At 41.3% G+C, this 26,113-nt stretch overlaps 1 protein-coding gene across 4 annotated transcripts in view; it reads left to right on the forward strand.

The window, feature by feature from the left end:
• The first annotated feature begins 3,197 nt into the window (after nt 1-3,197).
• Nucleotides 3,198-26,113, forward strand: part of arhgef28a (Rho guanine nucleotide exchange factor (GEF) 28a) — a 269,023-nt gene continuing 246,107 nt past the window's right edge. For all 4 annotated transcript variants that reach the window (XM_060913034.1, XM_060913035.1, XM_060913039.1 and 1 more), the window contains exon 1: nt 3,198-3,267. The gene's annotated coding sequence lies outside the window, so the exon portion shown is untranslated. The remainder of the gene's footprint in view (nt 3,268-26,113) is intronic.

Raw genomic sequence — 26,113 nt, forward strand, 5'->3', positions numbered from 1 at the left:
ATCCAGAGGGATCTCAGAGTAGAGCCACTTCATGTTGAAAGGAGTCAGCTGAGGTGGTTTGAACATCTGATTAGGATGTCTCCTGAGTGCCTTCCTTTGGAGGTTTTCCGGGCATGTCCAATTGGAAGGAGATCTTGGGGTAGACCTAGAACATGCTGGAGAGATTATATATCTCATCTGGCCTGGGAGTTCCCCAGGAGGAACTGGAAAGCGTTGCTGGGGAGAGGGATGCCTGGAATACCCTTCTTAGCTTGCTGCCACTGTGACCTGATTTTGGATAAGTGGAAGAAAATGGAGGAATGGATGGATTAGAAGTAGACTTATTTCATGCCTATACTGGTCACACTAAACTACAAAATTATTTTGTTCTCCGTATACTGTATATCCAATTCTGTAAGATATGAATAGACATATTTTACTTTCATCTGTTTTGTGCTTCAACCTTTCATACTTGTTACTCCATCCATACCATGTATATCTGAGATTACATTACATGGCATTTGCCAGATGCTCTTATCCAGACTTACAAGAAGTGCAAAAGTCAGGTACATGAATTGCTGAACCTCTAGACAAGAAAGTTCTACTGCCACCTGAACAAGTGACATAATAATACTTAGTGTAATATTCTATTGAAGTACCAATGCTCAACAAACAGCCAAGAAAACAAACCAACCATACAAATGAACAACTTCTTTTTTCAGCTGCTCCTGTTTGTTCAGGGTCACCACAGCAGATCTGTTCTGCATAATTGATTTGGCATACGTTGGATGCTCTTCCTGACTCAATCCTCCCCAGTCTATCCAGGCTCAGGACCGGCACTAAGTATGCACTGTTGTGTACAAACTCAGTGGCTGGGTATTTTACCTAATCTGCATGTCTTTGAACTGTAAGGGAAACCAGAGCACCTGGAAGACAGAGGGAGAACATGCAAACTTCAAACAGAAAGCCCCCATTGGCCATGAGGTTCAAACTCGGAACCTTCTTGCTGTGAGGCGACAGTGCCAACCACTACACCACTGTGCCACCCATGCAAATGAACTGACAAAGTACAACTAAATAGAGAAAAATAAAACTCCAATGGCTAACCCCAGGCTAGACAGTACATAGCCTGGGTTGGTCTAGACCAATATGCAGTTACACTGTGGGCAGGGAAGCAGGAGAGAGGTGCAGCCTAAAGAGATGAGATGACAAGCAATCTACAAGATGACTGATTGTGTTGATTGATTATGGCATTATTAGCATGAAAGTTGAAAACTATTTTAGAACCCTTAAGGTTTGAGGCAGAGTATGCAGATTAGAGATTGAGAGGTCTGTACAAGCTAAAGGATGAAAGAAGACTAGTGTTGGCAACTACTAGCCAATTGAGTAACTGCTTATTATGCCCATCTGACCAGTCAGAGATTTGAAATAAGCTAGCTGTCACTTTTTGCATCAGGCAACATCAAGTTTAGATGAAGTTTCCAGCCAGTTACACTCTCAGAAAACAAAGTACATTATTATACCTTTAGGGGTATAATAGCTTGTCACTGGGGTAGTATCAAATCAAATCAAATCAAGTTTATTTGTACAGCGCTTTTAACAATAAACATTGTCGCAAAGCAGCTTTACAGAATTTGAACGACTTAAAACATGAGCTAATTTTATCCCTAATCTATCCCCAATGAGCAAGCCTGTGGCGACGGTGGCAAGGAAAAACTCCCTCAGACGACATGAGGAAGAAACCTCGAGAGGAACCAGACTCAAAAGGGAACCCATCCTCATTTGGGCAACAACAGACAGCCTGACTATAATATTAACAGTTTTAACAGGTATAACCCTCAACTGTCCTCATGGGGCCGTCCTTCACAGGAGTGGGGCGATAAAACTCCGACCAGACACAGGGCACCAGGATGGATCAAGCAGGTCCGAGGGGCAGAAGAGGCCAGCATCTCAATCCCAGGATCAACATGTAACTCAGAGGGACAGATTGGGGGGGGGGGGGGGGGAGAGAGAGAGAGAGAGAGAGAGAGAGAGAAAGAAAACACGTTGTTAGGTATGCCCTAAAAATGACAAGTATTAAATCTGTGTGGTAGGCTCGCAGAGACGAGAGTCTTTACATCAGGCATGACGCACAATGGCATGTTAATATGGTAAAAAATATATCATGACCTGCTCTGGCTGGATGCTTGATTGGGTGATGGGAGCACACTCCTCAGCAATGATGAGATGCAGATGGGACCCTTAGGCCTGGCCAAGACAATTCAGTTACATTTCACCGGGTCTGGGACATGCGACAGAATGTCTGACGGCCGATTCCCTGCAGGCTACGATAGCCAGTCGAGGTCCCCACCGTCTCCACCAAAAGATTTCCTGTTGACTCCATGTAACTCAGAGGGACAGATTTGGGTGTGTGTGTGTGGGGGGGGGGGTAGTACCCTCAAAGGTACTTATTTGCACCATTTATATACTGATTGGGAACATATATGTACCTTTTTGACCCTAAAAAGGTGCACACAGTTGCCTTGAAGTCCAGTAATGAGCCCTAGGGGGTACATTAGTGTAGACTGTACCTTGGGGGACAGGAATGGACTCCTACTATACTCCTATTTCTGACAGTATACTGAATATCTACAAGAGGTCAAGAAGCAGCACGGTGGTGTAGTGGTTAGCGCTGTCGCTTCACAGCAAGAAGGTCCGGGTTCAAGCCCCGTGGCCGGTGAGGGCCTTTCTGTGCAGAGTTTGCAGGTTCTCCCCGTGTCCGCATGGGTTTCCTCCGGGTGCTCCGGTTTCCCCCACAGTCCAAAGACATGCAGGTTAGATTAACTGGTGCCTCTAAACTGACCGTAGGTGTGAATGGTTGTCTGTGTCTATGTGTCAGCCCTGTGATGACCTGGCGACTTGTCCAGGGTGTACCCCGCCTTTCGCCCGTAGGCAACTGGGATAGGCTCCAGCTTGCCTGCGACCCTGTAGAGCAGGATAAAACGGCTAGAGATAACGAGATGAGATGAGACTTGTTTCGACTCTCGCCCTCTTCGCTCACTACAGTAGGTTTCAAAGGGGCGTGGCGACTGCGCCTGGTGTTTCAAAGGGGCGTGGCGAAGGCGCAAGACTCACCGGTGGGCGGGGCTTCTCTCCCGGTGTTACTGAAACAGAAGCACGAGAAGGAGCAAACAGTCGAACAGCAGCCGTGAATATTAGTGGGCCAAGTGAAATGTGCGCGTAACTACTTTTCAGTTGCACTCTTTATTGCGGCAATTTTTGAAGCTTCTAGACGTCTTCTGCACTGAGGTAAGTTTGCTTTGTGGATTTCATTTGCTGAATTTGTAACTTGCTATCAACCCCCCACCACACACAAAAAACCCCACCACCCTTTCTCATGTTGTCGTTGGTTGAGGTGAGGACACCTGGAAATGTTCTGGCTAATGAGCTCGCCTGCACAAAAGCCACTGAAAGCTGTCTGATGGTTGACAAGCGGAAACTATGGGAACCGGCATGCGTGGTTTCCCTGACTTTTGTCTTATTTATTTACTCGTGAATGTTCGAGCGTTTACTCGAAATTATGACAGGCTGTCTGTTTTATCGTTGATACTTTCAAACCCGCTGTGTTCATTTTGGCTTTTGTTCAAGTGAAATAATGTAAAATAAATAAGCGCTCGTGATGTTGTTTTGGTGAAGATGCGAGCTCGAGCCGGTCTCGTGCGCAGGCCACCTGTTATTCTTTCCACATACTTTTTGTTGTTGTTTGTATTTTCGTTGAAAGCGACTGAAGTTAGAAAGGTCGTGTGTATGGGTTCAAGAAAGTATTTTGTGAATTCACGCATTCTAGCCATTCTGTGGAAGTAAAGAAACGTCTCCTGTTATGTGGAATTGCGCATGCGCGTGCACCTTCCTCTATGACTACCTGATATATAAACGTATTTTTATTAGTTTATATATAAGAGGATTTTCTCGAACAAATCTTACTTTTGATGTGGGGAAAGGATTACAATTATATACTATGGCACAATTTCTACTTTGCGACAATGTATACTGTTAAAAGCGCTATACAAATCAATTGACTTGGCTATACAAATAAATTATTGTAGATTAAGATCACAAGATCTAGTTTCTAGAGCTATATTGGTACTTTCCAAATAGCTTTATTTTAAAATCTATGCCTTAACACCTGGAGACTGGATTAAACATATATATATTTTTTAAAGTTGCCTCTTCCAGAACTTATTCTGGATTTGGTAGAATTTGTACCTTGTATTTGTCAAACCAAACACATTTAAGGTCACTTGCTGTAGGCTGTTAGAGACAGACTGGAGAGTGTCAGAAGGGCAAATACTGGCTGCTGTGTCCTGATTTATTAGGAGAGTTTTCATTTCCTCCTTCTATGCGACACAGGCCCTGTGTCCGAAATCGCTCACTCGTTCACTACTCCTTATATAGGGAATTACTATATAGAGGACTATATATAGTGATCTTATGGGTAAAATGAAAAAAAAAAAAAAACACTTTCAGACACTAGTCCGTTGTGCTGGTATTTATGCCATTACTGTAGCACAATTAAAATGTGCCAGCTCAGTTGGCTGGTGGGTTTTCAAAATAATAAATACATGCATGTATTTTTGTGATCAGTACATATTATACTGAGCGTATTTTCCACATTAATCAATACAAAGTACCTGCATCTTTCAGGATTTTTTTTTTAAATCAAGGCTGAATACTTTCTTCTTTGCTGCTGTCTTTTATTAAATCAAATTTGAGACTTTTAATTTGATTTCTCTCAGTGCAACCGCAGTGTATATTGCAATATATTGCTTTGGTTAGTGACCATCGGTTGTACACTACTTTTTCATGATGCATTGTGGGATACTTTGAGTGCACTATATAGGGTGTAAATAATCCTCACTAAGGTTTCAGACAGCACTACAAAATGGTGTCCCCACTATATAGTGCCCTATATAGTGAGTAGGGAGTGATTTTGGACACAAGGAGGCTGTTTTATCCAAACTGTGGCCTGAGGAAAGGTCCCAGGATGAAGGACATTTTAGAAGTGGATGATGTACAGCTTGGTTATTTATTATGCAAATGTTCTAAAACAAGAGGAAGGAGTAATTCCGTCAAAATATTCATATCAACAATAAACCAGTTCCTTACTCTGGTGTGTAATACAGATTTCTAATCCTGAGTTTTAAATGGTACAGATTCCTATACAAATGCCACATTTGTGTTTGTGGATTTACTTTTGTGTTTGTGGAAAACAGCACTCTGAAACACATTAGACATGTTTTGTGATGTGTTTTGTGATTCTGGAGCTGATTTGTTGCTTGATGCTGTATTTTCATTCTTTCTGTCCAATTTGTTGTTCTCCGGATATTAAGACCCGGATGGCTACCGATTTCCAAGTAAATGGGAACAAATAAGAACTCATTTTCTGTGGCTCATCCAGACCTACAAATATTCTGCCACATAATTTAGGAGGACTGGCACATTATTTTAGACCACAGGTGAAGAATCTGTGTTTGAGCGTGACCTCAGATTTGGTCAGCAAATAAACTGTGGTAAGAACTCAGTTCAAGCCATATAGCTATTTTTAATGTTATATCTGCTTTTAGCTCCTCTTATTGAGTCTATTGTACTTCTTGGTATTAGCAAGGCTTTTGTTGATCTCTTGCAGTGCAAAATGTAGCTCGCTGACACTAAGAAAAGTGAACCCATTTGGCATCTTATCGCTGGCCCCTTGTACATGACTGGATCCATTTTAAAGTTTGCTGTTTGTTTTTAACACTCAATGGTTTTCCACCAGCACCTCTGATCTACAGTACCACAACTCTGAAGACTGTCTAACGGAGACATTCCTTTGATTATGGTTTTTAAATCAAACCTAATAACACATCCCCTCCCTGAATCTCCACCTTATTGTGGTGGAGAGGTTTGTGTTTTCCAGTGATCTGAGAAGCTAAGGCTACGTTTACATTACGTCGAATCAGCGGATCATCAGATTAACGTTCTTAAAACGATTCGCGTTGACACTAAAACCGTTAGCCGTGCACACAGCAACACCAATACGCGGATACGCTCGGCTCCGCAGGCATCCTGAGCTCCAAATCACTCCGCCCTGAACAGCGAGTGCCCTCTGGAGGGTGCGCACTCCGGCCCTGCGCAGCTCACACAGCGCGCGAGTGAAGTGAACAAGCCACGATTCGGGACTGAGCCGCTGTGTGTGAGATCCCAGCGCATATCACTTATTACTTGCAAGTGGAAGGATGGCAAGCCTAAAGACAATCATAACTACACAATGGGCAGTATTTGCATCAGTATTTGCAGTATTTTCATACTTTTATACTCTTTAATGAAAGGTGATACAAGGCGGAAGTCTGCGCCGTTTTTCAGCAGTCGCGTCACATGACCAACGCCAGCGAATCAGGAAGGTGGATGTCACAGTGACGTTGTCCAATGAGACGCCAGCTAGAGCTCAGCACAGCGTATTCGCGTATTCTCAATGTTTACACAGCACCGGAGCTGATACGATCTAGATTGAATACGTGGACGCTGGCGGATTCCCGTTTCCCCGCTTTTTCAGGGGGGTTAATGTAAACGGACAGTGCGTCCGCGAAGAAAACGAGACAGATACGGTCTAGTGTAAACGTAGCCTAAGTTGTTGGGGGTAGTTGTCCCTGGTAGGGGCTTCCAAGGCAAACTAGTTGGAGGTGAGGGACCAGACAAAGAGCTATTCAGAGCTATTCATGTTATGAGGGGAGAAAAACCCCAAACACCTATACCTTGCCTGGAACAAGGATACCGGGGCCCTGCCCTGGAGCCAGAGGGGTTCAGGGGCTCATTGGTAAGCGCCTGGTGGCTGGGCCTTTATCAGTGGGTCTTGGCTGGGTATAACTCGAAAGGGTACAGGCCTAGACATTAAGCATTTACCACTGGTGGCCCATTGGGCCAGTGGAATTGAAAAGTTACTGGCCCATATGGAAAATGTGGTGACCCGAATGCGCGTGGTACCCGAACCACGGCTGCCACAGGCAGCCGCTGCAAGCACCATAGGTGCTTGCACAAAGAGGGGGGTCCGGGGGCCCTACCCCGGAAAATTTTGATTTTTCAATTCATTTGTGCATTCTGGTGCATTTTAAGGTGAAATTAATGAAAATAAGTTTATTCATAATTTGTTAACATTATTATATCTTTGTTCACATTGATATTTTATTGTTTGCATTTCTTGTTCTATCAATTTCTTAGTTACATTTAAAAATTTCCTTTGTTCTTGTTCTCTGTTCATTTAACATGCTGTTGATTACTGTTTTATATTAACAATTGTTTGTATAAGTTTTGCCTCACCATGCAACTAACTTGTTTATAGAATAAGCTTTGCCTGTAACCCACCCTGTGTGATGTAGACACATTTTCCTTTTTTGTCATGGTTTCAACTTTGGCTCAAATATTCTCGACATTGTAGATATTGAATTCTCACCACTGTAGATATTCTTATAGAAATAGAAGTACAATGAACTTTTTAAATACACCTTTATATAATAGCCACAAGACACACACAGGCCAGTCCCAAGTCTGGATGAAAGGTGAGGGTGGCATACTAACCCTTATCATGCTGGATTTAAGTGGGCATTTTTATTGCCCATGAAGAAGTTTTATTTCTTAATTAATAAAATATCATGAGAATCATTGACAAACCTACATTTCCTGAAAGGGTGGACATTGGGGAATAATCTAGTGAGATTTTTGCAAAGTCTTACCTGCTCAGGGGTGATTTATGACCCTAATTACCTGTTAATTAGCTAATTAACAGGTATGCTCAGGTGAGCCAAAAAGGGGTGAAATTTTTTTTTTTTTTAATAAGACAAGATGTAAACACCAAATTTTCAGGATATGTCCTTGGGAGAACTAGTAGTAAATTTTTTGCAAATTCAGCTCATTTGCATAAACCGTTGCCATGGCAACAGCAGATACCCTAGCAACTGGGGGTATACTGGGTCTGGTTGTACCAGAGAGGGTCAGAATAGTTATTTGTTGTAATAAACTAATGTAGACCTAGTTTGGCTATTTTGATATATTTCATCATCTTTGGATATTTGAATAATATAATATATGGGATCAGATCTAATTGACCACATTATTTTATCTGCTTCTATTTCAGTCATAGCAACCAACATTTATACTTCATTCTTTAATCACTAAAAGTTGATACACGTGTAGCCATATTTCTTGGTAGTGTATCCTGAAATTTTGATAATATACAAAGTCTAAACGATTTTACACCATCTGAAGCTAAAGCGCGTGTGTTGAAATGCTGTTTTACGATTTGGTGAGTTGTAAACCAAGTGTGACGTCGCGCGCTCTGATTGGCTGCCGAGTTCAAAATGAAGTCGTTCATTAACACCCGATAGTTAATTTATGCACGATCTTATTTAAACTGTTTGCCTGGCCTTTGGCCAGGTTGGGGAGCGTGGAGTTTGAACATATTTCTATTTGAATTTCACCGTTCTGATGGTCTCCTTGCCGCAACAGTCTTTGTCTACAAGATGCTATTTTCCCGCCAAAATGACGCTTCCGAACAGCGCCGAACATCTCCGAAGATGCACGAAGATGACACACTCCTGCCGTGGAGCGGGACGAAACAGACGGCGGACCTCGTATCGAAAAGGTGTACTGGCCCGCCCGGGCCACTGTTTGGCCAAATTTAGTGGCCCGAACTGGCCCAAAAGACATAAAAAAAACACCGCCGGGCCATCGGGCAAGTGCTAATGTTGAGCCCTGGGGTATTATGGGTCTGCCCTCCTGTGAGTTCACCATTGGTAGGGGGAACCATAAGGGTCCAATGCGATGTGGATTGGGTGGCAGTATGAGGTTGGGTGCCTTGGTGGTCTGATCCCCGACTGACACAACTGGCTCTTGGAGCAAGGAATGTAATCTCTATGGTGGGAAATGAGCCTGAGCTGGTGTGGGAAGTAGAGAGGTACCAGCTAGATGTAGTCGGCCTCAACACACAGTACGGGCTTCTGAGCCAAATTCCTGGAGAGAGGCTGGACTCTCTTCTTGAGTTTCCCTTGGTGAGAGATGGTGAGCAGGTGTGGGTTTTCCTGGTTTGGTGCCAGTACATTGGCGTTTATCCTGGTGGATGAGAGTTGCCTTCATGAGGGTTCAATTTGGGCCACATGCTGACTGTGCTTATGCACCAAACACCAGTTTGGAGTATTCTACCTTTTTGGAGGCCTTGGTTGGGGTGCTGGAAGGCACTTTAGAATATGTATCATAGTTTTAGCGCTTTATAAATAATAATAATAATCATAATTTGGGTGACTCTATTCTGCTCAGGGACTTTAATGCTTACATGGGCAATGACGGTGAAATGTGGAAGGGTCTAGTTGGGATGAACGGCCCACCTGATCTGAACCCAGGTGATGCTCTGTTATTGGACTTCTGTGCAAGGCATAGTCTGTCCATAATGAACACCATGTTTGAGCACAAGGGTGTTCATAAGTACGCTTGGTACCAGAGCACTCTAGGTCGTAAGTCAATGATTGATTTTGTAGTTGCGTCATCAGACCTGTAGGTGTTTTGTCTTGGACACTTGCGCGAAGAGAGGAGCTGAGCTGTCAACTGATCACCAACTGGTAGTGAGTTGGATCAGATGGCGCAGGGCTCGACATCGACTTTTTAATTCACTTTTCTAGTCAGACAAGCAGCAAGATTTTTCACTTGTCCTGACCATGTATTAACTTGTTCTGATCATAACTCAAACTGTAGCAATAAATAAAAGCTATCTAATGCCCCGTTATGGTGCATGTGGTGTTATAACCCATTACTTGACATGCAATTTTAAAAGTTGAGATTGTCGTCTTTTTTCGCTTTCTTTTGATGAAATGAAACCAAAAGAAAACAGGTTGGACATAAGGGTGACAGAATCTCATTGTGAATGAAAACAAACCATAAGCGAGTTTGGCACTGTTGTAAAATTCCTGTGAAATATTTTATGACTGGCGGCACGGTGGTGTAGTGGTTAGCGCTGTCGCCTCACAGCAAGAAGGTCCGAGTTCGAGCCCCGTGGCCGACGAGGGCCTTTCTGTGCGGAGCTTGCATGTTCTCCCTGTGTCCGCGTGGGTTTCCTTCGGGTGCTCCGGTTTCCCCCACAGTCCAAAGACATGCAGGTTAGGTTAACTGGTGACTCTAAATTGACTGTAGGTGTGAATGTGAGTGTAAGTGGTTGTCTGTGTCAGCCCTGTGATGACCTGGCGACTTGTCCAGGGTGTACCCTGCCTTTCGCCCATAGTCAGCTGGGGTAGGCTCCAGCTTGCCTGCGATCCTGTAGAACAGGATAAAGTGGCTAGAGATAATGAGATGAGATGCTAAAAGAAATAATACAGATAAAACTAAATCTTCAATGTGAATACTCTATTCAGAAGTTGCCAAAAAAAATCTGCAAATTTGTGGAAAAATGGCGGCTTATCTGGGACATGATAAATGGTTGACTACATCACATTCCCTTAAAAAGGTTGTAGTCCACTGAAAAGTCTACAGTTATCACTAATTGTATTTCAAGTTGTAACTTTATACACCTAAGGATTGGTGCGCTCACAGAATAATCATAACCGTAATAAAACATCATACAAAATATTTGATCACCATTGTAACTCCATTTTCCACATACACAAAACCAATATGATCATGTGTTTTGAACTAAACGGAAAGCCTCAGGGTCAAGGTCACTACCTCACCAAAAGTAGTAACTTAAAATCACTATGCCATATAAAAATTTAGTTATAAATCTGCGATTTTGTTTTTAAAAACGAAAGCTGAAAGTTAGGTATAGAATGTTTCTTAGAGAACATGTTACAATGGTAGCTGGTCTTGTATGAGTTTCTGAGCTATAAAATGAGTTCTGGTCTATTTTTTACCGTAGTGTGTTTTGTGTGTGTGGGGAAGGACACACATTAACAATTTGCATATGTAGAATGGAATTTTTCACTCCAACAGTTAGAAGTTGATCGTGCTTCCATTTGTGGTTTTTCTGTTACACGAATGATCTGTTCGGATGTAATCACTGAAAAGGTGAGTTTTGACAGTTTTATTTTGTTTTAGTCTTGCAGTATAAGGCAATAGAATGTTTCTTTTTCATCTTACTTTCATATTTCGTAGTGTTTGCATATTTTTGGCCAATATTTTGCAACCATGGTCAATTTAGATTGAACTTTTGATAGAATCTACGGCCAGTCATTTTGCCCCGCCCCCACCTTGTGCTCTGTCCGGTGCAGTAGTGATGTCCCATTGCTCGCGCGCCTTAGCAGAGACCCACGCGACCTTCAGCCGGTACAGTCGCTGTTCTTTTACCAGCGCCGTTATTCTCATCTTTCCGGTGTCTTCTTGATTTTTCCATTGTGTCCTATTCTATTTCGCCATATAAAATACCCAAAATGTATTGTATTATTTATATTTAAGTAAATAATCAATTCAGTCATCATAACTTGGCATTTTTAACCCAAGCAATCCAAGAGAGGAAATTTATTCAATATTTTCACTCATCTGTGAAGGAGGGGCTTTAATTCTTCATGATGTAGTTATTTTATATGTAAATCAATTTTACAAAAGCATTTGAATTGTAATCAAAAAAAATTTCCACAGTGGAGGCCAGATAAAGCAAGATGCTATCTTTATTTTTATTAAACATGACAAAAAACATTGAGTAAATGCAAAAAAAAAAAGTAAAATTAGAAAAATTATTTTTTGACCATAATGTCCCAAATGAGAGACCAAATTGAGCAACTTCTGGCACAAGAACTTCCCTCGGGATTAATAAAGTTTTATCTTTATACTATAAGGTCAGTTCAGCCTCCTTAGGTACACAGACTAAAACCTCTCTGCACGCACACATGAGGAAGAGCATTGCCAACTTGGCATTGTGGATAACAGTTGAAATAATCCTGACTGTATGTTTGAGTAACAGTGAAATGAGTGGGTACGGACACATTTACTTAGTTATTTAGTTTATTTGCTCATTCTTTTGTGTCAAATTTTATTCATTTATTTAAAATAAAAAAAAATTGCCCCAAAATGTAAAATGGCTTCAATTATTAATTACCACATTTATATACAGTATATAATACTTAATGACAATACAATATTTTGACATATTTTAAACACCTTTTTCATCGTTTTTTGGTAAAAAAAAAAAAACGAATGCCGTGTGACGACCTTGACTGGATTTAGCAAGTATTCGTGCCTATATTGGGGACGTGCATTGCAAAGAAGCTCTTCATGATGTTGCTATTAAGACTCCTGACAAGTGAGTTTGGGAAGTCCATGTACAGAGACGATGTTTGTTGCTGAAGAGTCTCTCAAATCTCTCTTTAGTCCTTAAGGGCAATGTTATTGGGAAACCTACCCTAGAATGTCAGGCAAAATCGTAAAACAGTGAAACAGGCAATAGATTGAGTGAAGCACAAACAGGCTATCGTATCGTATACTAGGCAGAATCAAATACAAGAAACAGGAAATCAGGAAACCAAACAAGGAATTGAGGCTTGGTAACCTGTCAGCAATGCAACTCAATACTTCGCAAAGTAAGTATATTTTCACAGATTTTATATAGGCGTGCTGATTGCGCCTTAATCCTGTGCAGGTGCGAGTCGTTTACATGAGAGTCCGCTTGGTGCGCGTGCTGTCTGGAACACACCCGAGAGTCTATCTGATGCACATGCCAAGGCGTGCAGGTGTGACCATCTTGCATGAAATTAGTCCAAAAATTAATGTGGATATAAATATTTTATGCCAAATTATGGCATGCTACAAAAAATCTCATCTCATTATCTCTAGCCACTTTATCCTTCTACAGGGTCGCAGGCAAGCTGGAGCCTATCCCAGCTGACTATGGGCGAAAGGCGGGGTACACCCTGGACAAGTCGCCAGGTCATCACAGGGCTGACACATAGACAACCATTCACACTCACATTCACACCTACGGTCAATTTAGAGTCACCACTTAACCTAACCTGCGTGTCTTTGGACTGTGGGGGAAACCGGAGCACCCGGAGGAAACCCACGCGGACACGGGGAGAACATGCAAACTCCACACAGAAAGGCCCTCGCCAGCCCCGGGGCTCGAACCCAGGACCTTCTTGCTGTGAGGCGACAGCGCTAACCACTACACCACCGTGCCGCCCGCTACAAAAAATAAAGAAAAAAATCAGTCCTCATATCCAATTTATAAGTCAGAATGCAGTTAATGCATGAGTCCAAGTCTGAGTCATCAGTGCTGAAGTCCAAGTCAAGTCACGAGTCCTTAAAATTAGGGCACGAGTTGGACTCGGACTTGAGTACTACAAGCCTGACCAGAGTGTGTGCTCCAACTTTAGGTGGCTAGCACTCCTCAGCCTCCTGGGAAAGTCTATGCCAGGGTAATGGAATGGAAGATTCATCCATTAGTCAAACCTCAGATTCAGGAAGAACAATGTGGTTTTCATCCTGGTCGTGGAACACCGGACCAGCTCTTTCCCCTCTCAAGGATACTGGAGGGGAGGGTTAGTGGGAGTTTGCCCAACCAGTCTGCATGTGCTTTGTGGACTTGCAAAAGGCATATGAACGTGTTCCTTGGGGAGTCTTTTGGGAGGTTTTGTGAGAGTATGGGGTACCAGGCCTGTTGATACAGGCCATTAGATCCCTGTATGAATGGAGTGAGAACTTGGTTCACATTGCTGGCAGTAAGTAAGCCTTGTTCTCAGTGGGCATTGGACTCTACCAGGGCTGCCCTTCGTCACTGATTTTGTTCATAATTTTTATTGACAAGATTTCTAGGTGCAGTCAAGGGGTGGAAGGTGTCTGGTTTAGAGCTATCAGGATCGTTTCATTTCTTTTTGTAGATGTAGTCCTTTTGGCTTCATCAAGCTATGATGTCCAGTGTGCCCTGAGGTGGCTTGCAGTCAAGTGTGAAGCAGTTGGGCTGAGAATCACTACCTCCAAATCAGAGGCCATGGTCCTTAGCCAGAACAGGGTGAAATGCCCTCTCCAGGTTGGGGGTAGGTCACTGCTCCAAGTAGAGGAGTTTAAGTATTCTGGGATCTTGTTCAGGACGTGGGTGGGTGGGAAGGAACAGGAGACTCACGGGTGGATTGGTGTCGCATCAGCAGTAATGTGGATGCTCTTCTGATCTGTTGTGGTGGAGAGAGCTGAGCCAAAAGGTGAAGCTATTGATTTACTGGTCAATCTACATTCCTGCCCTCACCTATGGTCATGAGCTTTGGGTAATGACCGAAAGAATGAGATCACAAATATAAGGGGCAGAAATGAGCTTCCTTTGCAGCTTTAGAGATCTGCTACCCCCTGACCCAGATCGGATAAGTGGTACAGGATGGCTGGATAATGACACATTTTTACAGCTGAGAATTTTAATCTGTTTTGTTTGATAAAAGGAGAAAGTTGACATTTTTGTATGTGTTTATCTTTTGTTTTAGGCTCTTAACCATGTTTTTAATTATGTTCAGCACTTTGGTCAACTTTTGATTTTGAATATGCATCATAAATAAATTGCATAGGCACTTAGACTGCAACCTCCTATAATGAACTTTTTTAAACTATGTATTTTTTATTTAAGAGTGCGCATCTGTTGTGACAAGTGGGTTCATTTCAGTATTATGAACTTTTCAGTATAACAAATTATTTGGACATCCCCCAAGGAGTTCATTATAGCAGGGTTGCAGTGTATATATGTTCTGAAGTTAGACTTTCCTGCTGAAAATGAATGAAGTGGTTTTGGAGAAACCAGTACAAATAAGGTAGATTTTGAAAATGTCCAACCAAAAAAAAAAATCCCACCCCTCCCTTCTCCCCTCCTTCTAAAGCCACTCCTCCAAAACACATGAATCTATACGGCCTGATTTACTGCTAAAGGATGAGACCACAAGTGTGTTGGAGGAGAGTAGCACAGCACATTGTTGTCTTATCCAGTGAAGAAAAAACAAGCCAGATAATTCATTCCCTCCGTTGTTGCAGTCGTTGAAAAGCTATACCAGCGCTTGCTCTGGTTTGATCTCATGCATTGCCTGCCTTCATGTGTTTAGTTGGAATATCTTGAACCCACTTGTGAAGTTGGAATTATAAGTGCTTTGTTGTCTGAGTAAAATGAAATAAGCAGACGCAAGATTCCTTCTCACTTGTTTCTTGTGGGAATCCCGTTTTGATTCCGTAACACATTCTAAATAGCATTTGTTCTAAAAGTGTACACAGATTAGATTATGTATACAAGCAACAGCTGACAATAGTTGTTGGTAAAAATAAAGCATTATGTGCCATCCACTACTGAAACACTCTACCATGTTGAAGGGCATCCCAACTCGGGCATCAAAATTATTCACGAAGTTTCCACTTGAAATTACAAGTTGATGGCGTGTTCATGTGCAACTTCCAAGTCAGCAACTCCTATTTAGTCAAGTTTTTGTGTAATGCTTTTAACAAGAGACATTGTTGCAAAGCAGCTTTACAGAAAAATAAAGACTTTTTTTAAACATGAGCTAATTTTATCCCCAATAAACTTATCCATCCCTGATGAGCAAACCTGTGGTGACGGTGGCAAGAAACAACTCCATTAGAAGACATGAGGAAGAAACCATGAGGAACCAGATTCAAAAGGGAACCCATCCTCATTTGGGTGATAACAGAGCATGATTATAAATAACTTGCTTCTATAACTGTATCTCGTATAGTCACTGTGTAACTGGGAAATTCATCATAGTTTTAGCATGAAGTCTATTTTGTTATCAACTGTTCATCAACGGAGACTTGACTGCAAGACTGTTCATGACAACTGCAGTCCTAAAGTTATCATGGCGATTGTAGTCCTCAGCCATCATAGCAAAACTGTAAGTGTCCAGAGCCATCTTCCAAGTGCGACTTTCTACATCCCGATTAGGGGTCGACCGATAATCGGCCTGCCCGATATATCGGGCCGATATTCTGCATTGTTAGGGTTATCGGTATCGGCCATAATTTCCACCGATATGCCGATAACATGCCTTTTTGCAGCCATTTCGTTCCTAACGCGACTATCACTGCACGTCCTTTCCTGCACTCACCTCTCTGAGTTCAAGAACACGTCCCGCCCACCACAACATCTGATTTGTTTGGCACAAGAGATATAGCCAATCGACACATGTAGCTAAACGCTGTGAACTGTTTCAAGGCGGCTGTACGGGCACTCGGGCAGAAGCGGCACAAGGGATACAGCCAATCAACACGCGTAGCTAAACGCTGTGAACTGTTTCAAGGCGGCCGTATGGGCACTCGGGCAGAAGCAGATCCCACTTCAAGGTAAGGACACGCTGCTTTTGCCGCAATAAGTCACAAACACACAAGTTGCAAAAGCACAACATCATTATATGTTTACATTCTTCATCTACCACTCGTTAAAATTGTCCATTTGCATCTGTGTAGCCAGCTAAACTTAGCTTACGGAAGGAAGCACTTGAATTAGCCTACAACCAACTAGTCTCACTGAAACTACATGTAATGCTTCCTTCACTACAATATAATCCTCCTAAATTGGGAATATTAGGCTTGGGCATTAAAAGCATTAGAATGTAGATGGTTACTTGTTAAGTTGTTACATAATAGGGAGTGATAGCCTACTTTGTTTGATTTTACTTTTTAAAAAATGCTGCAGGCAGCTCCCTACACTTGATTTATTTAAAAACTACTTGAAGTTGGTAAGTCTTACTTAGCTCTTAGTGTAAAAGAATCCAGAGTGTATTTTCATTTATTTTCCACTGAAAATGGTGAGCTGTAATATAGTAGGGAGTGATTTATTTTTTTTATTGGTGAATATTTATTTTATTATTTCTCAATTTATTCTAACTAATGTTTGACTTTATTGTACAAATGCTGCTGGCATCTCCCTGCACAAAATTTCATGTTCAATTTTACAATTAAACATACATTTCATGGATATGAAGGTCTGTGTCAGTGTGTGCTATGTTTAATTTCATGTGAATTATAATGTTTACATTTATTGGTTGCACATATCGGTTATCGGCATCCCAATTCCATAATTATCGGTATCGGCCCTGTAAAAAACATATCGGTCGATCCCTAATCCCGATAGCATGTTTTGACATCCCAATAGCACATGTGGTATATTTACCATAATTCCAAAGCATATAAAGGCAAGAATTATCCAATCTCTCTTTCGTTATAGCTTTTTCTATTTCAGTCTTTCTTTTCTTGCTTTGTTTAGCAGTATAAACTGTTGTAGTTATAACGTGTCATGGTCCTGGGGGCCTCACCCCACCAGGACAAGGAACTATGTAACCTTGTCGAGGTGTGGCAGCTTGTTCCCACCTGGTGTCTGCCTGGGTCTGGTGCATGGGAGACCTGTAACCTTCAGGGCTTACAACATGAGGATGGTACTAATTAGTAGTTCTGACACTTTTGGCCATGAAGCATGTACATCATATGCAACATGCTGGTCCCCAAGCCTGGATAAACAAAGAGGGTTGCCATGACAGGCCCTGCAAGCCGGTGGCATAAAAAGCTTGCTGCATAAGAAGCTTCCTGCACATGCAACGCATGATCAGCCTCGTGACCTGGTCTGTCCGAGTTCCCAGACACGGAACGGAAATGGACAGGAACTGTTCCTTGACCGGCAGAAATGGAGATGCTTGAGAAAAGGCCGATCAACTGACAAGCACTTAAGTGCTTACCTTGCACAGAGTGAGAAAGTTATAATGTTAGTTGTAATGGAAATTTTAATTGCCCCGTCTCTGCCATTGTTGTTCAACTAGCTCCCTAGCTTTAATAATATTTCTGCCTAGCTTTTAGGAAGACTCTGGGCATGTGCAATGAGTGCATGGGCAGAGTGCATGCAGGTAGGTAAACAGATGGGCAGGTGGGCTTTTTATAGCACTGTGACTGCCACAGTTGACTTTTTTTATTTAAATTTTTTTTTTTTAATTGTCTGAGCATTTGAGTTATTCATTGCTATTGGGATGTAAAGAGAATTTCAAGAAATCTTTTATTTTATTTTTCCCTGGAAAAGAAAATCACCTACCCTGTCTTTTGGTCATGTTTTGCAGGAGCATTCATTGTCTTATTTAAAAGAAATGCAATACAGAAGTTGTAGAGACAGCAGACATTGGACTCTGTGTACCAGAATGTTTCTTGCTGGTACAAAGCAGCTATATAAAGTTGTTTCTTAGTTATGGCAGAGACATGCTCAGCTAGCTAAAATTCTGTGACAAGTATGTGGTAACATGGCGAGCATGATGGTGTTCACTACAGCAACCTGAAGGTTTGGAAGCTGATCTATTTTATCCTTTTTCCACCAAATCAGTTCCAGGGCTGGTTCGGGGCCAGTTCTGGTGCTGGTTCACAACTCGTTCAACTTTCGAACCAGCTGAGAACCAGTTTGCTTTTCCATAGCTCGGGGTGCTAAGGGGAGCCACGTCATTACGTCACTGTATACGTCAGTTATGTCGCTGCATTTGCATAAACCTTGGCGCGAACATCGAAGCAACAACAACACGGAGGAGGAGGAGGAGAAGAAGAAGAAGAAGCAGCAACAATAATGGATGACTGCTGCTTTACTGCATCCATGATATCTCGGTGCTTATTTAAAAATGGCGCCCTCTCACGGTCTTATTGTTGTTGGTCTTAACAACTCTGCCCCCCTGCGGAGTTAAGACTTATTATGTCAATAAGCAGTTCTTTCCTCTAGCCCAGCAAAGAGCTGGTGCTACCCTGGAACTGTTTTTTCTGGCCTAGAGCCAGTTCTTTGTCAGTGGAAACAGAAAACCCGGTTCCAAACTAAACACTGGCCTCGAACCAGCCCTGGAACTGATTTGGTGGAAAAGGGGTATTTGGGTAGTGTGTACAGGTGAAGAGGTGACGCAGTAGGACAGACTGAGGAACTAAATCTCTGCTCCACTGGTCATTACTTGCTTAGTGATGAAATATTTTGTGACTCCTGAAAAACCGATAAAGCACGAGTGGCCTTGTATTACTCCTGTGCATGACACAATGCAGTGTTTCCCTTAAGTTTACTAGTTTTTTGGAGGCTTTCTGAATGAAGATGGTTACCTGCAGGACCCCTCTCCATGGCTCCTATTACAGAGCATTTGGACCTGAACAATCAAAGCCGTCATATTTAAGTCTTCGTTTGTTTTAGAACAATAATTAGAATAATTTTTACAACTGTACCTCCCCGGCCCTTTGTGTGTCTGTCTCTGGGGGATATAATGGTAGGGGAAACACTGTAGTGACATGGATTACTGAAAATATTTAAATCTGACTAATTCGGTCAATCCATGTGGAATTACTGGAGCCCTCCCTATTAACCATCTCAGATTTGCTTCATACTTTCTAGAAATAATGTCACTATTCCCAATAAAATAGTCTACAAAATTTGAGGTGTGTATTTGCATTAGTGTCTGAGATATGGAGGATTTAGAAAGGGGGTGTGACCCTGTAAAAACAAGTATAACAGAAAAGTTGTAGGATTTCAAGGATGTCAAGCAAGTCCAGCTGCCTTCTTTAGCACCTACAGCTTACAATTACCTGGATGACTGAGAACCTTCACAGACATGCGACAGGAAAGGTTAGAATTCTGTAGGTCCTTGCTTTTAAACTATTCATGCTCGATTAATGAAATTGTGAGGGGTTTGGAATGGCCTTCACTGTGTGTTTTTGCTGTGTGTGTACGCGCACACATGCGTGTGTTCACTGCTTCAGATGGGTTAAATGCAGAGGACAAATTTCACTGTGCTTGAGTGTGTATGTGACAAAGGCTTCTTCTATGAAGGCTGTGTGTTTTGACCCTTTTTAGCATTTTCTGGAAATTGTCTTGAATTTTTATTTTCTCTCTTACACTCACTTGCACATGCACACTCCAAGCACCAGGTTAAACTGGTCATAAGGGCCTTTGGAAACACAAGTGTGGACTAAATTTGTCTTGCTTTCCACAGCTGAAATATAAATGATGTAGCTTAGGCCTAGTACTAAGACTGAATATGCAGTGCTATTCAGTATAACTGCATCACATCAGTAATGAGAATGTGAAATCTACAACCCTAATTCCAAAAAAGTTGGGACACTATGTAAACTGTAAATAAAAACAAAAATGTGATAATTTGCAAATCATGGAAATCCTATATTTCTTTGAAAATAGTACAAAGACAGCAGATCACATGTTGAAACTGAGAAATTTTGTTTTTTGAAAAATGTGCTCATTTTGAATTTGTCAGCAACACGTTTCAAAAAAGTTGGGACAGGGGCATGTCTACCACTGTGTTGCATCACCTCTACTTTTAACAACACTCTGTAAACGTTTGGGAACTGAGGAGAGCAATTGCTGTAGTTTTGAAAGTGAAATGTTGTCCCATTTTTGCACGATACACAATTTCAGTTGCTCAACAGTTCGGGTCTCCTTTTGGCCCTTTTCCACTACCCTTTTTCAGCTCACTTCAGCCCGACACGGCTCGCGTTTCGACTACCTTAGAGCAGCACGACTCAGCTCGCTTCAGCCCTACTCAGCACCCAAAACTCGCACGGTTTTGGAGTAGGGCTGAAGCGAGCCAAACCGAGCCGAGTGGGGCTAGGGGCGTGAGGAGACACTCCCCTGTGCACTGATTGGTGAGGAGGAGTGTCCTCACATGCCCACACACGCCCCGCGAGCACGCTGGGATCTGTAAACACCGTAAACCCGGAAGAAGAATAATTACGAATTACGAGAATTTCTGAAGCCTTATGCGCTTCGCCTCATCTATACGCTCTTGCCAGTATCTGTTGGCGTTGTCGGTGACAACAAGCCACAGCACCAAGACCAGCAACACTAACGACTCCATGTCCTCCATGTTTGTTTACTATCCGGGTTGTGAGACTACTGCTTAAAAGATCACTGATGTCACTGTTTGCGCCGCCTAACGACATCATGTGACGTCCACCCACTTTCGCTAACTCCACCCAATGTGTCCACCCACTTCCAGCCAGCACGGTTCAGCGCGGTTGTAGTCGAAATGCAACTCCAACAGCCCCACTCAGCTCGACTCAGCCCAACTCAGCACGGCACGGCTCAGCCCAACTCAGCCGCGTTGGTAGTGGAAAAGCGGCATTTGTCATATTTTGAGCTTCATAATGCGCCAAATGTTTTAAATGGGAGATAGGTCTGGATTGCAGGCAGGCCAGTTTAGCACCCGGACTCTTACTACAGAACCATGCAGTTTTAATATGTGCAGAAAGCAGTTTGGCATTGTCTTGCTGAAAGAAGGAAGGCCTTCCCTGAAAAATATTTTGTCTGGATGGCAGCGTGTTGCTCTGAAACATGTATATATCATTCAGCATTCATGATGCCTTCCAAGATGTGCAAGCTACCCAATGTCACGTACATTTAATGCACCATCATACCATCACAGATACTGGCTTTTGAACTGTGCACTGATGATAAGCCGGATGGTCCCTGGCCTTTTTGACTTGGAGGATGTGATGTCCAAGATTTCTAAAAAGAATTTTATATTTCGATTTGTCAGACCTTGGGACAATTTTCCACTTCACCTCAGTCCATCGTAAAAGAGCTCGGGCCCAGAGAAGGTAGCTGTGTTTCTGGATATTGTTTATCTAGTTTTAACTTGCATTTGTGGATGCCGTAATGAACTGTTTTCATAGATGATGGTTTTCTGAAGTGTTCCTGAGCCCATCCAGTGATTTTCCACTACAAACGTGTCTGCTTTTAATGCAGTGTCGCCTGAGGGCCTGAAGATCACAGGCATCCAATGTCAGTTTTCAGCCTTGTCTCTTGCATACAGAGATTTCTCCAGATTCTCTGAATCTTTTAATGATGTTATGTACCATAGATGTGATCCCCAAATTCTTTGCAATTTTACATTTGAGGAACGTTATTCTTAAATTGTTGTACTGTTTGCCCAAGCAGTCTTTTACATTAAAAATGCTCCTGCTGTTGGCAGCTTCAAATCTAGACTAAAGACCAAGCTGTTTTCAGATGCTTTCTGCTAACTGATGAATATTGTCGTCTCTGCATGTTTTAAACTTAACTTTTATGCTGCTGGTTTTTTTACTTAACTTTCATTTTATTTTATTCCTACTATTGTTTAATTTTTATTTTTTCCCCCATTTATTTTATGTAATTTAATTTTCTATTGTTTACTGTTTTGCTTTTGCTTCTGTAAAGCACACTGAACTGCCACTGTGTATGAAATGTGCTTATAAATAAACTTGCCTTGCCTTACAGAGCGGTGAACCCCTCCCCATCTTTACTTCTGAGAGACTCCGCCTCCCTGGGATGCTCTTTTTATACCCAATCATTTTACTGACCTGTTGCCAATTAATCAAATTACTTTTTTTTTTTTTTTTTTTTTAGCATTACACAACTTTTTCAGTGTTTTGTTGTCCCTGTCCCAAGTTTTCTGAAACGTGTTGCTGACATCAAAATGAGCATATATTTTTCAAAAAACAATAAAATTTTCAGTTTCAACATTTGATATGTTGTCTTTGTACTATTTTCAATGCAATATAGGGTTTCCATGATTTGCAAATTATCGCATTCTGATTTTACTGATGTTTTACAGAGTGCCCCAACTTTTTTTGGAATTGGGGTTGTTTCTGCAATGCAGTCCTCAGTTACAGTAAGGCAAGTGTCCTCTTCAAATGCCACTGCAAACGTTGGCTTGAAATATTCTGATTTTATTTACATGCAACAGCCACTCATCATTCATGACAGTATACTTACATATATGCATAAATATGGTCACCATTAGCCAGCAATGAAGCTCAATGTGTATTCAGATTATTTTGGATTTTTACATATTTGGGAGACGTCTTTGACCTGAGGGTCTGCACATGAAACTGCTCTAGCAGGTGTTTCACAGAGGATGGCTTATATATTGACAAACTTTGAGTCTGATTAGTGATGAAATGGCTTGTTAAAAAGTTGTTGACAAGTTGAATCGGAATGATTTGAAGACAAATGGACAAAGTATGTGTTTATTCTACCCTTCAAATTCAAAACAGATGTCCCGTCTGGAGTGTTAGTCAAATGGTAACATGAAGTACCAGTGAGAAACAAAATAAAACCGCTTCAAACTGGTGCATCTTATTTATAGCCATGAGCTAATCACCATGGTAAAAAGCTAACTATTCAGTCATGTTAGTTCCTTAAGCAGAGATTTATAAGGAAAGAATTTGATGTACCTGGAACGTCATGAATTATACTTGAAATACTCATGCTCTAAGGTTTGGTTTGGTACTTTGCCCTGGTGAAAAACCTCACAGGATCTTTAAGGATCCATGAGCATTGTCAAAGACCTGCCAAAGATCCTTAAAGATAAGAAACTTTAAAGGATCTTAGAAAGAGCTTCATATGCAAAGTCATTTGTAAAGATCCTCAAGGATTTGACAACGATCTTTTAAGGATCCTATAAAAAGCCTCATAATGATCCCTGCAAAGATCTTTGCAAGGATCCTTTAAGATGTTCAAGGATCTTTCAAAAATCTTAGAAGGATCGTTCTAAGGATTTTACTAGGATGTGATCAGGATCTTTGTCAAAATCTTCACAAGATCTTTGCAAAGTTCCTTCAAGATCCTCAAAGATTTAACAAGGATCCTTTAAAAAGCTTAACTGAAATCTTCAAGGATTTAATCAGGATCTTCTAAGGATCCTTGTCAAGGTCTCTAAGAGATCTGTTAGGATCCTTTAAGATCCTTGAGGATCTAATGAGGCTCTTTCAATTTTTTAAAATGATCCTAATTCAACAGAATTGGCAAGGATGGAAATAGATTGAAACTTTTACATATGTACAAAGTAAGTAAACTTACATTCATAAGAATTGGATAAGGATATACCACAGAATCCTGAATAGCCAAAATCTTAAAGATTTTGAAAGAATCTTTCATGATTTTCAAGGTTACAATGATTTTGAAAGGATCTTAAGGATTTCATTAAGTTCTTTTTAGAATATTTTCAAGATCTTCACAAGACCTTTGCATGCATCTTCAAGGATCTTTAGAATTCTTGACCAGATCTTCAAGGATCGACAAAGAGATTTTAATATCTTGACAAGATCTACAAGAACCTTAAACAAAAAATACACTCAATTCCAAACAAAACAATTCTTTATTGATTGTCTCATATCATGAACACAAAGTTATGTTGAACATTCAGGAAAAAGCAAACAGATGGCAACATCAATCTGTGCTTTTTCTTGAATGTTCAACAACTTTGTGTTCATATTATGATGGAATCAGTAAAGAATTGTTTTGTTTGGAATTGAATGTGTTTAAGATCCTTGAAGATCTTTTTGAGGATCTTTTGAGATCCTCAACAGGATCCGCCAAGACCCTCACAAAGAATTTTACGTATCCTTGAAGCTCCTTTTAAGATTTTACCAGGGTGGGTTCAGTACAGTACTGTATTACCATGGTAGAATGGTAATGGTACTAGTTCGGTACCAATGAAATAAAAAAAAAAAAACACTCATTATTAATAAAAGTCAAAAGATGTATTCTTTAAACACTGCTTTAAACGTGTCAAAACATTGACAGAAGCAGGAAGTCAGTGGGTAACAGGTGTAGAAAGGATTTGCTAGTAGGCTAATTCTGTAAACATCTAAGTTTTTGTTTCTATAGACATTTTTTTCGTTCATGAATTCATTAAGGAGTAAACTGCAAAGTAGGCGAAGGCTGTGTCCACACAAGTACATTTTAGTTTGTTTGGCTCTGCTAAACTTTCATGGCAAGTGATCTAGTCTGTTAGTGGGATGCAGGATGGCAAATATTGTGAATAAGTTAACCTTGGGAAAAAGTTTGGTACCTTTTTTATTTTCAATTTGTGATTATGTGCATCTTCCATTCCTGGAGTTCTTTGTACAAATTGGGGTGTATGTGCATTAAATATTTAATCAGGTTAGATGTATTGCCTCCTACTGCCACACATGACTCAAGGCACAATTTGCACAAAGCCATAGGAGGGGATGCCACCTCTCCACTTGCCTTAAAAGCAAAATATTGCCATAACTTGCTCCGAGAGCCTTGTTTCTTGATGAGCTGCAGCAATCTAATGCTGCTAGTTTTTTCAGCAGTTGCTGAATCCATAGCGTCTTCCCAAACTTGGCTAGATAACGTGAGGTGGTGTGGCAGGTCAGAGGGAGCGCTCTTCCACCTTTACTTGTCACGCCCACAAGCTGCCAGCTTATTCTTAAAGGGTGGGCAAAAGAGTGAACTGTTAAAGGCGTGTTTCAAAATATACTGGCTAATGCAGTAACGTTAACTACTGAAATTTGTGAAATTATGGTACCATATCATTTTCAAATGTCAAAAAGAACAACCCTATCAAAGTTGTACAGGTAGGATATTTTTAATTGGATGATGTATTAATTTGCTTTAACTGAAGCAGTTTGTAACATTTATTCATTCATTTACTTATTTCTTAGACTTTTTAAGCTGATGATCTCATTCTGTATGTTTCTCCTGTATGTTTTCTTGTACTGGCCACTTTCTTTGTATCCTTATTTTGTGAGGGCAGATGCCTTCAACTAAATGATCTGGGGAACAAATCCAGGCCCCGTAAAGTGTGTGTGTGTACACACTTTGACTGACTTATCAGTTACCTGGATGGTTAAGGTGTGTTCAATGTGCTTTTGAATCAAGTGTGTTATTCATTTTGTTACATACAACATAAAAGCCCATATAATCCCCAAATCCTTTACACTCGATACTAGAAGAAGCAAACATGAGAATAACTGACAAAGCCTCTGCAGTTCCTCTGGATAGACTCTTGTCTCTCATACCAAACCTAAGAGCAGTTCTTAGAATATTCACAGGATAAAAACAGAACATATGCTTTTACATTTTTTCCAGATCTGTTGAGTGGAGTAAAATGAAAAAATAATTTCTTGCCAGCATTGCCCATAGTTTATAGGCAAAATATTCAGTTTCATTTTTCTTAAAGCTTCAACTAAATCATTGGAGTGTTTTTCCGCCAGATGTAAAATATACTTGTGTGGGAGTCGGGAGAGCGAAGCTGGTGGTGGGGGAGATGGAGGTTGAAGTGTGGATTATCTTGTTCTAGTCCCCTCTCTCTCTCTCGCCCTGAGACCTCTTGGCTCTTTCTCTGTCGATCAGACGCAATACATTTAC

The sequence above is a fragment of the Neoarius graeffei genome, chromosome 28, assembly GCF_027579695.1.
Source record: "Neoarius graeffei isolate fNeoGra1 chromosome 28, fNeoGra1.pri, whole genome shotgun sequence".
In the NCBI taxonomy this organism is placed as follows: domain Eukaryota; kingdom Metazoa; phylum Chordata; class Actinopteri; order Siluriformes; family Ariidae; genus Neoarius; species Neoarius graeffei.